Source organism: Tursiops truncatus, chromosome 2 (genome assembly GCF_011762595.2).
Source record: "Tursiops truncatus isolate mTurTru1 chromosome 2, mTurTru1.mat.Y, whole genome shotgun sequence".
Classification (NCBI taxonomy): domain Eukaryota; kingdom Metazoa; phylum Chordata; class Mammalia; order Artiodactyla; family Delphinidae; genus Tursiops; species Tursiops truncatus.
This window is the reverse complement of record NC_047035.1, coordinates 126,253,521-126,267,942: the sequence shown is the minus strand read 5'-3', so window position 1 is coordinate 126,267,942 and position 14,422 is coordinate 126,253,521. Positions and strand designations below refer to the sequence as shown.

The 14,422-nt window shown below is 38.3% G+C and overlaps 1 protein-coding gene across 5 annotated transcripts in view; it reads left to right on the top strand.

Moving 5' to 3' along the window:
• Positions 1-14,422, top strand: part of LRRC28 (leucine rich repeat containing 28) — a 181,061-nt gene that overhangs the window by 39,670 nt on the left and 126,969 nt on the right. The window contains exon 6 of one of the 5 annotated variants that reach the window (XR_012330255.1): positions 13,753-13,835. The exons of the other annotated variants lie outside the window; for them this stretch is intronic. The gene's annotated coding sequence lies outside the window, so the exon portion shown is untranslated. The remainder of the gene's footprint in view (positions 1-13,752; positions 13,836-14,422) is intronic. 5 annotated transcript variants of the gene reach the window in all.

Below are 14,422 nucleotides of genomic sequence, written 5' to 3'. Positions count from 1 at the left end.
CACAGGCTACCACAATTTGGTTTTTGTTCCTCTCTACTTTTCTTTCTCTACCTACTTTCTGTCTTCTTTTGGATTACTTGAGTACGTTTTAGTGTTCCATTTTATTTCCTCTACTGGTTTTTCTTTACAGTTTACAGTATGCACCCTTAACTTATTACAGCTTACTTAGGATACTGTACCACTTAATATAAATTTTAAGAACCTTCCAGGGACTTCTCTGGTCGTCCAACGGTTAAGAATCCACTTTCCCGTGCCGGGGATGCGGGTTTGATCCCTGGTCGGGGAACTAAGATCCCACATGCTGTAGGGCTACTGAGCCTTTGTGCCACAACTAGAGAGCCCATGTGTTCTGGAGCCAGCATGCCACAACTAGAAGTCTTCGTGCTGCAACGAGGAGCCCATGTGCCGCAACTAAGACCTGAAGCAGCCAAAAATAAATGAATAAATAGTAAAATAAAAAAGAACCTTCCAATAGTATACTTCCATTTACCCTCCTTCCTTTGTGTTATTGTATCATGTATTTTATATCTATATATGTTATGAACCCCACAATATAATGCTTATTTTGCAGTGGTCAGTTATCTTTAAAGGAAATCACAATAATTTTTTAAAAAGATATTCTTTGTATTTACCCATATATTTACCATTTCCTGTACTCTTCATTCTTTCTTGTAGATCTCTTTTTTATTTGGTATCATTTCTCCTCAGCCTAAAGTATTGATACTTTCTTTAATATTTCTTGTAGTGCAGTTCTACTGTCATAGTTCTACTGAACTATGTCACTTTCTCTTAATGCAAAAATGTCTATTTCACCTTTGACTTTGAAGCGTGTTTTCTCAGGATATAGGGGTCTGGGTTGACAATTTTTTTTTAGCACTTTAAAAGACAGCTTTCCATTGTCTTCTGACCCCATTGTTTCTGATGAGAAGTCAGTTGTAATTTGTATCATTGTTAGCCTATATATGTCTTCTTCTATGGCTATATTAAAATTTTTCTCTTTATCTTTGGTGTTAGCAGTTTGTCTATGATGTACCATGATGTAGGATTTTTTATATTTATCCTGCAAGGGCTTTTCTTGATTCCCAAATTGGGAAGTTTCCTGTTACCTGTTATTATTTCTTTATATATTTTTCTGCCCCACATTTTTTTTTCTTTCAAGAACTCCAGTTACACACATTAGATCATTTGATAATGTTTCACAGGTCACTGAGGCTTTTTTCTTTTTTAATCTTTTTTTTTCTCCTTATCTAGAGGTTGGATGATATCTGTTTATCTGTCTTCTACTCCAGTAACTTCTTTTGTGATCTCGCATATGTTATTTATTAAGCCCCTCTTCACCGTCTCACAGCTTTTTCCTCTTTGGTACCTTGTCTTGCATTTTCCAGCTGCTTCAGCCTCCCAAACTGTGATGTCTGTCTCTTTAGCACTGTGAGACTGCAAGGTTCTACTTGGGTTCCACTTCCCTGTGTTGTGGGCAAGAAAGCCTTGTCCAGCTTGGGACACAAGGGGTGTTTACCTTATTTCAAAGATCAGAGTCCTTTGTTTCCTGTTTGTTGCTTGAAAGCAGTTGCCTCATATATTTTTGACTAGTCTTATTGCTATATTTTGGTGGGAGGGAAGTCTGGTGTCAGTGTCCCTGTCATATCTGGAAGTGGAAGTCCTATTAGATGTTCTTTGATTTCTCATCTTATTGCTTACCTGCATTCTTATATATATATAACTTGTATGCCATTTAAACATTTATATGTTGCCTTCTCCTACTTCCAGTATCAAAACTATAACATTATTTTGTTACAAAATAAATTTAAACTCATTTTCTTCCAAAGGCTTTTTCTAACTTAAGTAAAATTACATTATCTATTATGATATAATAAAGGGTTACTGGAGAAAGATTTCCATCGGTGCAGAGCAACTTGCCAAATACTTTGTGATTCACCATTGGCCACGAAGGCCAATGGATATGAGAAGAATCAGAAAATCCAGCTGCCCCTTGATAGTAAAGAGAATCCTTATGCTGTGATTCACTATAAACTCTGTGAATTCCCATGAGAGAAGATTATGGTAACAGACAACAAAATGTCACTAGGAGTCAGAAAAGATGTTGCTTACATCTGCAATATAAATCAGCCTGTTTTTTTTTTAAATGGTTTTATCTTTGAAAAATTGTTCTGCATACCAAGAAGGGAAGGATTTTTTAGCCCAAATTGAAAATATTAAAGCAGTCTAGAGGCTTCCCTGGTGGCGCAGTGGTTAAGAATCTGCCTGCCAATGCAGGGGACATGGGTTCGAGCCAGGTCTGGGAAGGTCCCACATGCCGCGGAGCAGCTAAGCCCGTACGCCACAACAACTGAGCCTGCGCTCTAGAGCCCACGTGCCACAACTACTGAGTCTGCGTGCCATAACTATTGAAGCCTGCTTGCCTAGAGCCTGTGCTCCACAACAAGAGAAGCCACCGCAATGAGAAGCCCTTGCACTGCAACGAAGAGTAGCCTCCACTCAACGCAACTAAAGAAAGCCTGCGTGCAGCAGCGAAGACCTAATGCAGCCAAAAATAAATAAATAAATAAATTTATAAAAAAAGAAAAGCAGTCTATGTTGTACTTAAATGGATAAAAGCATGCAAAAACAGAAATACATACTACATATAACTAGCATGAATTGTTCTAAAACTCAGGCTTCAAGTATGGTCAAGTTTATCATTTTTTCTTAAAATTTATTTGTCCTCCAGTTGAGCCTCTGTTGCTTTATTAAAATGAAATTTAGTATCTCTTCTTAGCTCTGTCCTGTTGCCACCAAATTATTCTGAAATCTTTATGCTCACTGGTCTAATGTGGAGGTTGGGGTCAGCCTTCTTCCTACAGAGGACAGGCTTCCTAGGAAGCCCAATCACTCTGGAGCTTCCCCTGTTGCTTTCTGCCCACCTGCTGAAAATTCATTGGCATAGTCTGACAGATAGTAGTGCAGGCTTCTGTGACTCTTCAGAGGTGCTGGCCCCGCTCCTGTAGGTACAGGCCTGGTCAGAGGTGCTCCACGTTTGCATTCTGTGGGTTTCAGTTTCTAGGAATGATGGGTGGCCCCGGGAACACTGGGTCAGCCCTAGTTTCACTGTGCCTGTGCTCTTTCTTCTTTAGTGATCAACTGAAAGGGAGAAGAGAGCAGCTTTCTTTTTGAATCCTCAAAGCACAAAGGATCTCACTGTGCCACTACCGCCAAATAATCAAGGTTGTTCACCCCCGTACTACCCTCCTTGGGTGGATACCATAGTAATTCAGGGTGATTTACCCTCCTAGTGAGATAGCTTTTCACTGATTCCACATCAGTACTGGCAAAATAGCTAGCTAGCACTTTTCTCACTAAAAAAATGTAAATAATTAATCTCTGGCAGAGTCGCATCTGGTGTTACCAGGCTATATGTGTATAGTCATCAATATATGTAAATAGATTTTCTCTATTTTACAGGGTTATCTACATGACCTGGGGCACTTACTGTTTCACCTACTCAACAGAAGAGTATTTGTTGGTTCAAAATACCATGCTGTGTACTAGAGGAACTGGGGACAGTGAAGGGGGACAAAATCCAGAGCCAGGTTTCAAAGGAGCTCATAATATTTTATTTATTTATTTATTTTTTTGCAGTACGTGGGCCCTTCACTCCTGTGGCCTCTCCCGTTGTGGAGCACAGGCTCCGGACGCGCAGGCTCAGCGGCCATGGCTCACAGGCCCAGCCGCTCTGCGGCATGTGGGATCCTCCCGGACCGGGGCACGAACCCATGTCCCCTGCATTGGCAGGCGGACTCTCAACCACTGCGCCACCAGGGAAGCCCAAGGAGCTTATAATATTTTATTGTCAAATAGTTTAAACTGTGAACTTCCAAGAAGAGACTAGGTGGAGAAGAGAGAGAAAGAAGTATTGAGTAGTTGGTCATTATCTTGGTAGTGTGGCAAGTGGTTCAGATATCCACTTTGGCAACTAATGGATAGAGGGATAAAACTCTAGCAATCTACCTACCCTCGGTTTGCTAGGTGACCACTGAATAAATTGTCTACCAGAGTCCTAAACTCATATTCATAACCTGTTCTTTCAGTGTCTCTTATAGAATTCTATCTACTTTTTTAGTCTCTTTGTAGCACATATAGTACTTTATTTGTAAAGTTAACTTTATACTATATAGTTAAACATATATTAGTAACTTTATAGTATTATATAGATTTTTAATTCAGACTTTTACATAAAATTATTTTGGTGTACTAGATTAGATAAAACAGATTTATCAGAAAAAAATTCTGTCAATACTATTACACATTGTAAAATCTGTTTACAAATAGAGTTAAAACTTTTAAATTGTATTTAAAAACTTACAAGTTTTGAAAATTCGGCAAAAGTCTTAGAATCAAAATGACCATTAAAATTCTTCTAAAAGAAAAAAATTGTTTTCTGGACTGTGCATCCTTCTCAGTGCAAATAGATACAGAAAATACTCCTTTTTAGGAAAGGTGTGAAGGGAAGTGCTGGAAAACTTCCCAAATGTCAGAAACACAAAAGTTCATTCTGTTGATACTTCAAAAAAAAAAGCAAAAGGAGAGTAGTTGGTCCCTCAGACTTGGAAAGCCTCTCCCATCATACAATTGGCTAAGGCATGTTGAATTCCTTTCTGTGGCCCATTCCTTTGTGAAAAGATTTCAAAGCAGCTAATATCATCACAGCAGTGGTCTAATTTAAAATCTTTTAAGGGGAATACTGCCAAATTCACTTCACACGCGTGCTGCTTCTCTTCCCTTTCTGTACACAGTTTTCTACTCCATGGTCTATTACAAGCTTGGTGCTGTATGGGAACCTTGAAGACAGTACTGAGGTCAGTGAAGAGAGTTTAAAGAGAAGTCAGGCATGATGTGAGGGAATGAGCTGATCTTTACGTGGTGTGCAAGAGCAAATGACTTGGAGTTGGATATTTTCCATTATTTTGTCTTTGAAATGTATCTGTCTCATAGTCTATCATACACACTGCTTCCAGGATCATCCTTCTAAAATACAGATTTAGTAAACTACTTCCCCAATTAAAATCCTTCAAGGATTATTTCAGTCCTTCATTGAAATAATTTGCTAAAAGTGTGTGGTTGCCGGAATAGAAGCCCGTGTTGGGTAGTAATCATGTTTATTTTGAAGACCAGGAATTAGAAATATTAAAAGAAAAAAAAACCCCTGATAATTGTAGAAGTGTTCTTTTTTTGATTTCTTTTTTGATGTGGACCATTATTAAAGTCTTTATTGAGTTTGTTACAATATTGCTTCTGTTTTGGTTTTTTGGCCACGAGGCATGTGGGATTTTAGCTCCCTGACCAGGGATCGAACCCACACCCCCTGTATTGGAAGGTGAAGTCTTAACCACTGGATTGCCAGGGAGAGGCCCTGTAGAAGTATTCTTAATCTTTTGGAATAAACTTTCTTCAGAACTTATGTATTTTCTTAGGCACAACATATTAATGGGAATTCAGAGATTTTATTTTTGTATTCAAATCAACTTGCAGTATTTTGGAGGTGGCAAGGAGTAATTTCTATCATACCTTTTGATATGGCAAAACTTGGGTTTGTAGTTCATTTTTACGCAGTTCATTCATAGCTTTCAAGTATTCAGCATGTTTTTCTTAATAGAATGATTTGATATATTGCATTTATTAAACAATCTTTGGGAAAGGCAAGTATTAAATAGATACATAAACAAAGGTTATATTTTCATGGTGGTTGTATGGTTTTAATTGATTTTTCTACCTTGATTTCAGTATACTGTTGTTTTGTGACATCAGAAAATTACAGTTTCATGTTAATACAATTGTGGAGAAAAATTAACTGGCAGAATATAGATGATGTGCTAAAATATGTATTTCTTAAAAATAATGTCTTCAATGTGTAAAATATTTTGTTTTGTTTCTTCATGTGTTATTTGAACATGCTTATTGGTTACTTCATCTCTTTTATCTTGTTAAAGGTTTTAATTTAAATCAGATTGTCTGTTCTGCAAGTAATTTTAAAGTTAATGATTGTTTTAGTGCAGAAAAAGCATTATGATCTGCCAAGGATTGATGTAATGAGAAGTAATTAAACAAAATTTAGTTTGCTACCAAATTCACCCTGCCCCCACCCCACACAATTGGCATCACAGTTCTTTGGGTTTTTTTCAATTTCTTTATAAAAAATCAACATATTAAGCAGATACATTGATGTTTTTGAGCAATTTGTTGTAGTTTTCACTGGGTATTTATAAGGTGGTGAGAGAACTTGAAATAAAAACTGTGGCTATGGAAGTGACAAAGCGTTCAAAAAATGAATGTCCTTATATGCTTATAACAAATGCCATTAGTTGGTTGTATGTCTCTTCTACTTCTTAGCTGGATCTGCTGACTTCCCTGCTCCTGACTTATTCTGAAAGAGAATCAAAGTCTGGCAGGTCTGTTTTGATGACTTTTTTCTTTTTAATTTAAAAAGTTTGGTATTCATCACTTTAGTATGAATTTATAGTACCAATATTAGTGCCTTATTATTTATTTTTTTAAGGAATAACAGCAGGTTTTGTAGGAGTCATATTATTTACACATACATTTAGGTCCTAACACGAAAGTTTGTTGGAAAAAATAGCTGAAAGATACATAGATGTTTAGAGTAATAGATCTCAGAATTTCTCTTTCCTTCATCCATTTTTACCTCTTTTTAAAATATAAATGTACATTTTTATGAAGGAAAGTACAAGTTTCTTACGAGTAAAATAAGGTTAAAATTTTAATTATTAAATCTTCAGTCAAGTAACCAAAGAAATATTCTTATAAATGCATTAAAAAATGCTTTTTTTTAACGTTTTATTTTGTATTGGGGTATAGCTGATTGACAATGTTGCGGTAGTTTCAGGTACACAGCAAAGGGACTCAGCCATACAGATACATGTATCCACTCTCCCCCAGACTCCCCTCCCATCCAGGCTGCCACATAACATTGAGCAGAGTTCCCTGTGTTATACAGTAGGTCCTGTTGGTTATCCATTTTAAATATAGCAGTGTGTATATGTCGATCCCAAACTCCCTAACTATCCCTTCCCCCCCATCCTTCCTCCACTCCAGGTAACAATAAGTTTGTTTTCTAAGTCTGTGAGTCTGTTTCTGTTTTGTAAATAAGTTCATTTGTATCATTTCTTTTTAGATTCTGCATATAAGTGATATCATATGATATTTCTCTTTCTCTGACTTACTTCACTCAGTGTGACACTCTAGGTACATCCATGTTGCTGCAAATGGCATTATTTCATTCTTTTTAATGGCTAATATTCCATTGTATATATGTACCACATCTTCTTTGTACATTCCTCTGTCGATGGACATTTAGGTTGCTTCCATGTCTTGGCTATTGTAAAGAGTGCTGCAGTGAACACTGGGGTGCATGTTTCCTTTTGGATCATGTTTTTCTCCAGACATATGCCGAGGAATAGGATTGCAGTGTCATATGGTAGCTCTATTTTTAGTTTTTTAAGGAACCTTCATTCTGTTCTCCATCAATTTACATTCCCACCAACAGTTTAGGAGGGTTCCCTTCTCTCCATACCCTCTCCAGCATTTATTGTTTGTGGATTTTTTGATGATAGCCATTTTGACTGGTGTGAGGTGATATCTCATTGTAGTTTTGATTTGCATTTCTCTAATAATTAGCGATGTTGAACATCTTTTCATATTCCTCTTGGCCATCTGTATGTCTTCTTTGGAGAAATGTCTATTTAGGTCTTCTGCCCATTTTTTGATTGGGTTGTTTGTTTTGATGGTATTAAGCCTTATGAGCTATTTGTAAACTTTGGAGTCTAATCCCTTCTCAGTCACATCATTTGCAAATATTTTCTCCCAATCTGTGGGTTGTCTTTTCATTTTGTTTATGGTCTCCTTTGCTGTGCAAAAGCTTTTAAGTTTAATTAGATCCCATTTGTTTATTTTTGTTTTTATTTCCATTATTCTGGGAGATGGATCGAAAAAGATATTGCTGGGATTTTTTTTTTTTTTTTTTTTTTTGGCTGCATTGGGTCTTTGTTGATGCACATGGGCTTTCTCTAGTTGTGGTGAGTGGGGGCTACTCTGCGTTGCGGTGCACGGGCTTCTAATTGCGGTGGCTTCTGTTGTTGCGGAGCACAGGCTCTAGGCACATGGGCTTCAGTACTTGTGGCACACGGGCTCTAGAGTGCAGGCTCAATAGTTGTGGCACATGGGCTTAGTTGCTCTGTGACACATGGGATCTTCCCAGACCAGGGCTCGAACCCATGTCCCCTGCATTGGCAGGAGGATTCTTAACCACTGCGCCACCAAGGAAGTCCACATTTAAGTCTTTAATCCACTTTGAGAGCTTATTTTTGTGTATGGTGTTAAAGAATGATCTAATTTCATTTGTTTCACATGTAGCTGTCCAGTTTTCCCAGCACCATTTGTTGAAGAGACTGTCTTTACACCACTGTGTAGTCTTGCTTCCTTTGTTGTAGATTAATTGACCATAGGTGTGTGGGTTTATTTCTGGGCTTTCTATCCTGTTCCATTGATCTATATTTCTGTTTTTGTGCCGGTACCATACTGTTTTGATGACTGTAGCTTTGTAGTATAGTCTGACATCAGACAGCCTGATTCCTCCAGCTCCATTTTTCTTTCTCAAGACTTCTTTGGCTGTTTGGGGTCTTTTGTGTATCCGTATAAATTTTAAGATTTTTTGTTCTACTTCTGTGAAAGATGCCATTGGTAATTTGATAGGGACTGCGTTGAATTGGTAGATTGCCTTGGGTAGTATAGTCATTTTGATAGTATTGGTTCTTTTAATCCACGAAATGGTATAGCTTTCCATCTGTCTGTGTCTTCTTTGATTTCTTTCATCAGTGTCTTACAGTTTTCAGAGTACAGGTCTTTTGTCTCCTTAGATAGGCTATTCCTAGGTATTTTATTCATTTTGATGCGATGGTAAATGGGATTGTTTCTTGAATTTCTCTTTCTGATCTTTCGTTGTTAGTGTATAGAAATACAACAGATTTCTGTGTATTAATTTTGTAAACTGCAGCTTTACCAAATTCATTGATGAGTTCTAGTAGTTTTCTGGTAGCGTCTTTGGGATCTTCTATATATAGTATCATGTCATCTGCAAACAGTGACAGTTTTCATCTTCTTTTCCAGTTTGGATTCTTTTTATTTCTTTTTCTTCTATGATTGCCATAGCTAGGACTTCCAAAACTATGTTGAATAAAAGTTGTGTCTTGTTCCTCCTTGTCTTGTTCCTGATCTTAGAGGAAATGCTTCCAGCCTTTCCCCATTGAGTATGACGTTAGCTGTAAGTTTGTCCTCTATGAACTTTATTAGGTTGAGGTGTGTTCCCTCTGTGCCCACTTTCTGGAGAGTGTTTATCATAAATGGGTGCTGAATTTTGTCAAAAGCTTTTTCCGCATCTATTGAGATGATCATATGGTTTTTATTCTTCAATTTGTTGATGTATTGTATCACACTGATTGATTTGCGGATATTGAAAAATCCTGCATCCCTGGGATAAATCCTACTTGATCATGGTGTATGATCGTTTTAACGTATTGCTGGATTTGGTTTGCTAGTATTTTGTTGAGGATTTTTACGTCTATGTTTGTCAGTGATATTGGCCTGTAATTTTCTTTTTTTGTAGTATCTTTGCCTGGTTTTGGTAACAGGGTGATGGTGGCCTCATGGAATGAGTTTGGGAGTTTTCCTTCCTCTGCACCTTTTTGGAAGAGTTTCAGAAGGATAGGTGTTGGCTCTTCTCTAGATGTTTGATAGAATTCACCTATGAGACCATCAGGCCCTGGAATTTTGTTTACTGGGAGTTTTTTAATCACAGTGTCAGTTTCAGTGCTTGTGATTGGTCTGTTCATATTTTCTATTTCTTCCTGGTTCAGTTTTGGGAGACTACCTTTCTAGGAATTTGTCTATTTCTTCCAGGTTGTCCATTTTATTGGCATACAGTTGCTTGTATTAGTCTCTGATGACCCTTTGTATTTCTGTGGTGTCAGTTGCAACTTCTCCTTTTTCATTTCTAATTTTGATTTGAGCCATCTCCCTTTTTTTCTTGATGAGTCTGGCTAAAGGTTTATGAATTTTGTTTATCTTTTCAGAGAACCAGCTTTTAGCTTCATTGATCTTTGCTGTTGTTTTCTTTGTCTCTATTTCATTTATTTCTGCTCTGGTCTTTATGATTTCTTTCCTTCTACTAACTTTAGGTTTTGTTTGTTCTTCTTTCTCCAGTTATTTTAGGTGTAAGGTTAGGTTGTTTATTTGAGGTTTCTCTTGTTTCCTGAGGTAAGATTGTATTGCTGTAAACTCCCCTCTTAGAACTGCTTTTGCTACATTGCATAGGTTTTGGATCATTGTGCTTTCATTTTCTTTTGTCCGTAGGTATTTTTTGATTTCTTCTGTGATTTCTTCAGTGATCCATTGGTTGTTTAGTACTATATTGTTTAGCCTCTACGTGTTTGTGGGTTTTTTTAAAATAAATTAATTTATTTTTGGCTGTGTTGGGTCTTCATTGCTGCATGCAGCCTTTTCTCTAGCTGCGGCAAGAGTGTGCTACTCTTTGTTGCGGTGCGTGGGCTTCTCATTGCGGTGGCTTCTGTTGTTGCGGAGCACGGGCTCTAGGTGCACGGGCTTCAGTAGTTGTGGCATGTGGGCTCAGTTTGTCGTTCACGGGCTGTAGAGCGCAGGCTCAGTAGTTGTGATGCATGGGCTTAGTTGCTCCGCGGCATGTCAGATCTTCCCAGACAGGGTTCGAACCTGTGTCCCCTGCATTGGCAGGCAGATTCTTAACCACTGCACCACCAGGGAAGCCCATTTGTGTTTTTAATAGTTTTTTTCTTGTAGTTTATTTCTAATCTCATAGCATTGTGATCAGAAAAGATGTTTGATATGATTTCAGTTTTCTTAAATTTACTGAAGCTCTCCTTGTGGCCCAGCATGTAGTCCATCCTAGAAAATGTTCTGTGTGCACTTGAGAAGAATGTGTATTCTGCTGCTTTTGGATGGAATGCTCTCTAAATATAAATTCAGTCCATCTGGTCTAGTGTGTTATTGTAGGGCTGTGTTTCCTTATTCATTTTCTGTCTGGATGATCTGTCTGCTGATGAAAGTGGGGTGTTAAAGTCCCCCACTATTATTGTGTTACTGTTGATTTCTCCCTTTATGGCTGTTAGTATTTGCCTTATATATTGAGGTGCTCCTATGTTGGGTACATATATATTTACAATTGTTATATCTTTTTCTTGGATTGATCCCTTGATCATTATGTAGTGTCCTTCTTTGTCTCTTATTAGAGTCTTTATTTTAAAGTCTATTTTGTTTGATATGAGTACTGCTATTCTAGCTTTCTTTTGGTTTCCATTTGCATGGGATACCTTCTTCCATCCCCTCACTTTCAGTCTGTATGTTTTCAGTCTGTATATGTTCCTCTTGTAGACAGCATATACGTGGGTATTGTTTTTGTATCCACTAAGCCAGTCTGTGTCTTTTGGGTGGTGCTTCTAATCCATTTACATTGAAGGTAATTATCGATATGTATATTCTTGTTGCCATTTTCTTAATTGTTTTGGATTTGTTTTTATAGGTCTTTTTTCTTCCCTTCCTATTTTGTTCTCTTCTCTTGTTTGATGACCCTCTTTAGTGCTGTGTTTGGGTTGCTTTTTCTTTTGCATGTGTGTATCTATTGTAGTTTTTGGGTTTGCTGTTTCCATGCAGTTTTTTTTTTTTTTTTTTTTTTTTTTTTTTTTTTGTGATACGCAGGCCTCTCACTGTTGTGGCCTCTCCCGTTGCAGAGCACAGGCTCTGGACGCACAGGCTCAGTGGCCATGGCTCACAGGCCTAGCCGCTCCGTGGAATGTGGGATCCTCCCAGACTGGGGCACGAACCCATGTCCCCTGCAACGGCAGGTGGACTCTCAACCACTGCGCCACCAGGGAAGCCCCCCATGCAGTTTTGATAAAACAGTCTATGTATGTACAAGGTTTTTTTTGTTTGTTTTTTTGTTAAGTTGCCAGTCTCTTCCCCGCCTAGAGGAGTTCCTTTAGCATTTGTTGCAAAGCTGGCCTGGTGGTGCTGAATTCTCTTAGCTTTTGCTTGTCTGTAAAGCTTTTGATTTCTCTGTCAAATCTGAATGAGAGCCTTACTGGGTATAGTATTCTTGGTTGTAGGTTCTTCCCTTTCATCACTTTAAATATATCATGCCACTACCTTTTGGCTTGCAGAGTTTCTGCTGAGAAATCAGGTGATAACCTTATGGGAGTTCCCTTGTATGTTATTTGTCATTTTTCCCTTGTTGCTTTTAATATTTTTTCTTTGTCTTTAATTTTTGTCAATTTGATTACTATGTGTCTCAGTGTTTTTCTGCTTGGGCTTATCCTGCCTGGGACTCTCTGCACTTCCTGGGCTTGGTTGGCTGTTTCCTTTCCCATGTTAGGGAAGTTTTCAGCTATTATCTCTTCAAATATTTTCTCAGGTCCTTTCTCTCTCTCTTCTCCTTTTGGGATCCCTGTAATGCGAATGTTGGTACATTCATTGTTGTCCCAGAGGTATCTTAGGCTGTCTTCATTTGTTTTTATTCTTTTTTCTTTATTCTGTTCCGTGACAGTGATCTCCACCATTCTGTCTTACAGGTCACTTATCCATTCTTCTGCCTCAGTAATTCTGCTATTGATTCCTTCTAGTATATTTTTCATTTCATTTATTGTATTGTTCATCTCTACTTGTTTGTTCTTTAGTTCTTGTAGGTCTTTGTTAAATATTTCTTGCATCTTCTCAATCTTTGCCTCCATTCTTTTTCCAGGATCTTGGATCATCTTCACTATCATTATTATCAATTCTTTTTTTGGAAGGTTGCCTATCTCCAGTTTGTTTAGTTGTTTTTTGGGGGTTTTACCTTATTCCTTCAACTGTGACATCATCCTCTTCCTTTTCATCTTGTCTAACTTTCTGTGATTGTGGTTTTCGTTCTGCAGGCTGCAGGATTGTAGTTCTTCTTGCTACTGCTCTCTGCCCTGTGGTGGATGATGCTATCTGAGAGGCTTGTGTAAGCTTCCTGATGGGAGGAACTGGTGGTGGGTAGAACTGCATCTTGCTCTGGTAGGCAGAGCCTTTCTCACTAAAACTTTAATCTGCTTGTCTGCTGATGGGTATGGCTCTGTTCCCTACCTTGTAGTTGTTTGGTCTGAGGCAACCCAGCACTGGAGCCTACAAACTGTAGGTGGGGCTAATGACGGCCTCTAGGAGGGCTTACACCAATGGGTACATCCCAGTTCTGCTGCTGTCAGTGCCCTTGTCCCCACAGTGAGCCACAGCTGCCCCCCGTCTCTGCAAGAAAGCCTCCAACATTATCAGGTAGGTTTGGTTCAGTCTCCTATGGGTCACTGCTCTTTTCCTCTGGGTCCTGTTGCGCACAGGACTTTATGTGTGCCCTCTAAGAGTGGAGTCGCTATTTCCCCCAGTCCTGTGGAAGTCCTACAGTCAAATCTCACTGGCCTTCAAAGTCAGATTTCCTGGGGATTCCTAGTCCCATTGCTGGACCCCCAGGCTGGGAAGCCTGATGTGGGGCTCAGAACCTTCACTACAGTGGAAGAATTTCTGTGGTGTAATTGTTCTCCAGTTTGTGGGTTGCCCACCTGGCGGGTATGGGATTTGATTTTATCGTGATTGAATCCCTTCTACCATCTCACTGTGGCTTTTCCTTTGTTTTTGGATGTGGAGTATCATTTTTGGTGGGTTCCAGCATCTTCCTGTCAATGGTTGTTCAGCAGTTAGTTGTGAATTCAGTGCTCTTGCAAGAGGAGGTAAGTGCACATCCTTCTACTCTGCCCTCTTTGATGCTTTGAAAAATATGTTTAACTTAAAGCAGAGCAAATATACACTGGACAGTATTTTTTAAAGTATGCACAGTTATGCATGTTGTATATATCTCAAACCCAAATTATGATTTTTGTGGTGCAATTCTTCTATAACCTGAGATCATCAGGAGGCTGAACACTACACATTTGAAAATGTGAGACAGTTTTTCTGTATCAGTGCATAACCAGTGAAGGAAGAATCACTCATACTGTCTTGTGTATATGGAGTGTTGTCTTCCAGTCTTTATACCCACAAGTGGGGTCTTCAGGGATAAATTTCCATGACTTTTTCACTTAAAGTGAAGTGATCCAATGGCATAATTGAATATGTATTCTACACATAGCAAATTCCTAAATTATTTAGCAGTTTAAGAACCAAATACTTACATATTTTTTAGGGAGTGATATATGAAATACAGACTACAGAATACTGTTAATTTTAAATACAGGAAAAATGAAAGTTTTAATCTTTCTGTTTTTTCAGGTTCTTAATATAGTAGATCAAATCAGATCCATAAATCAACAATTAGTAA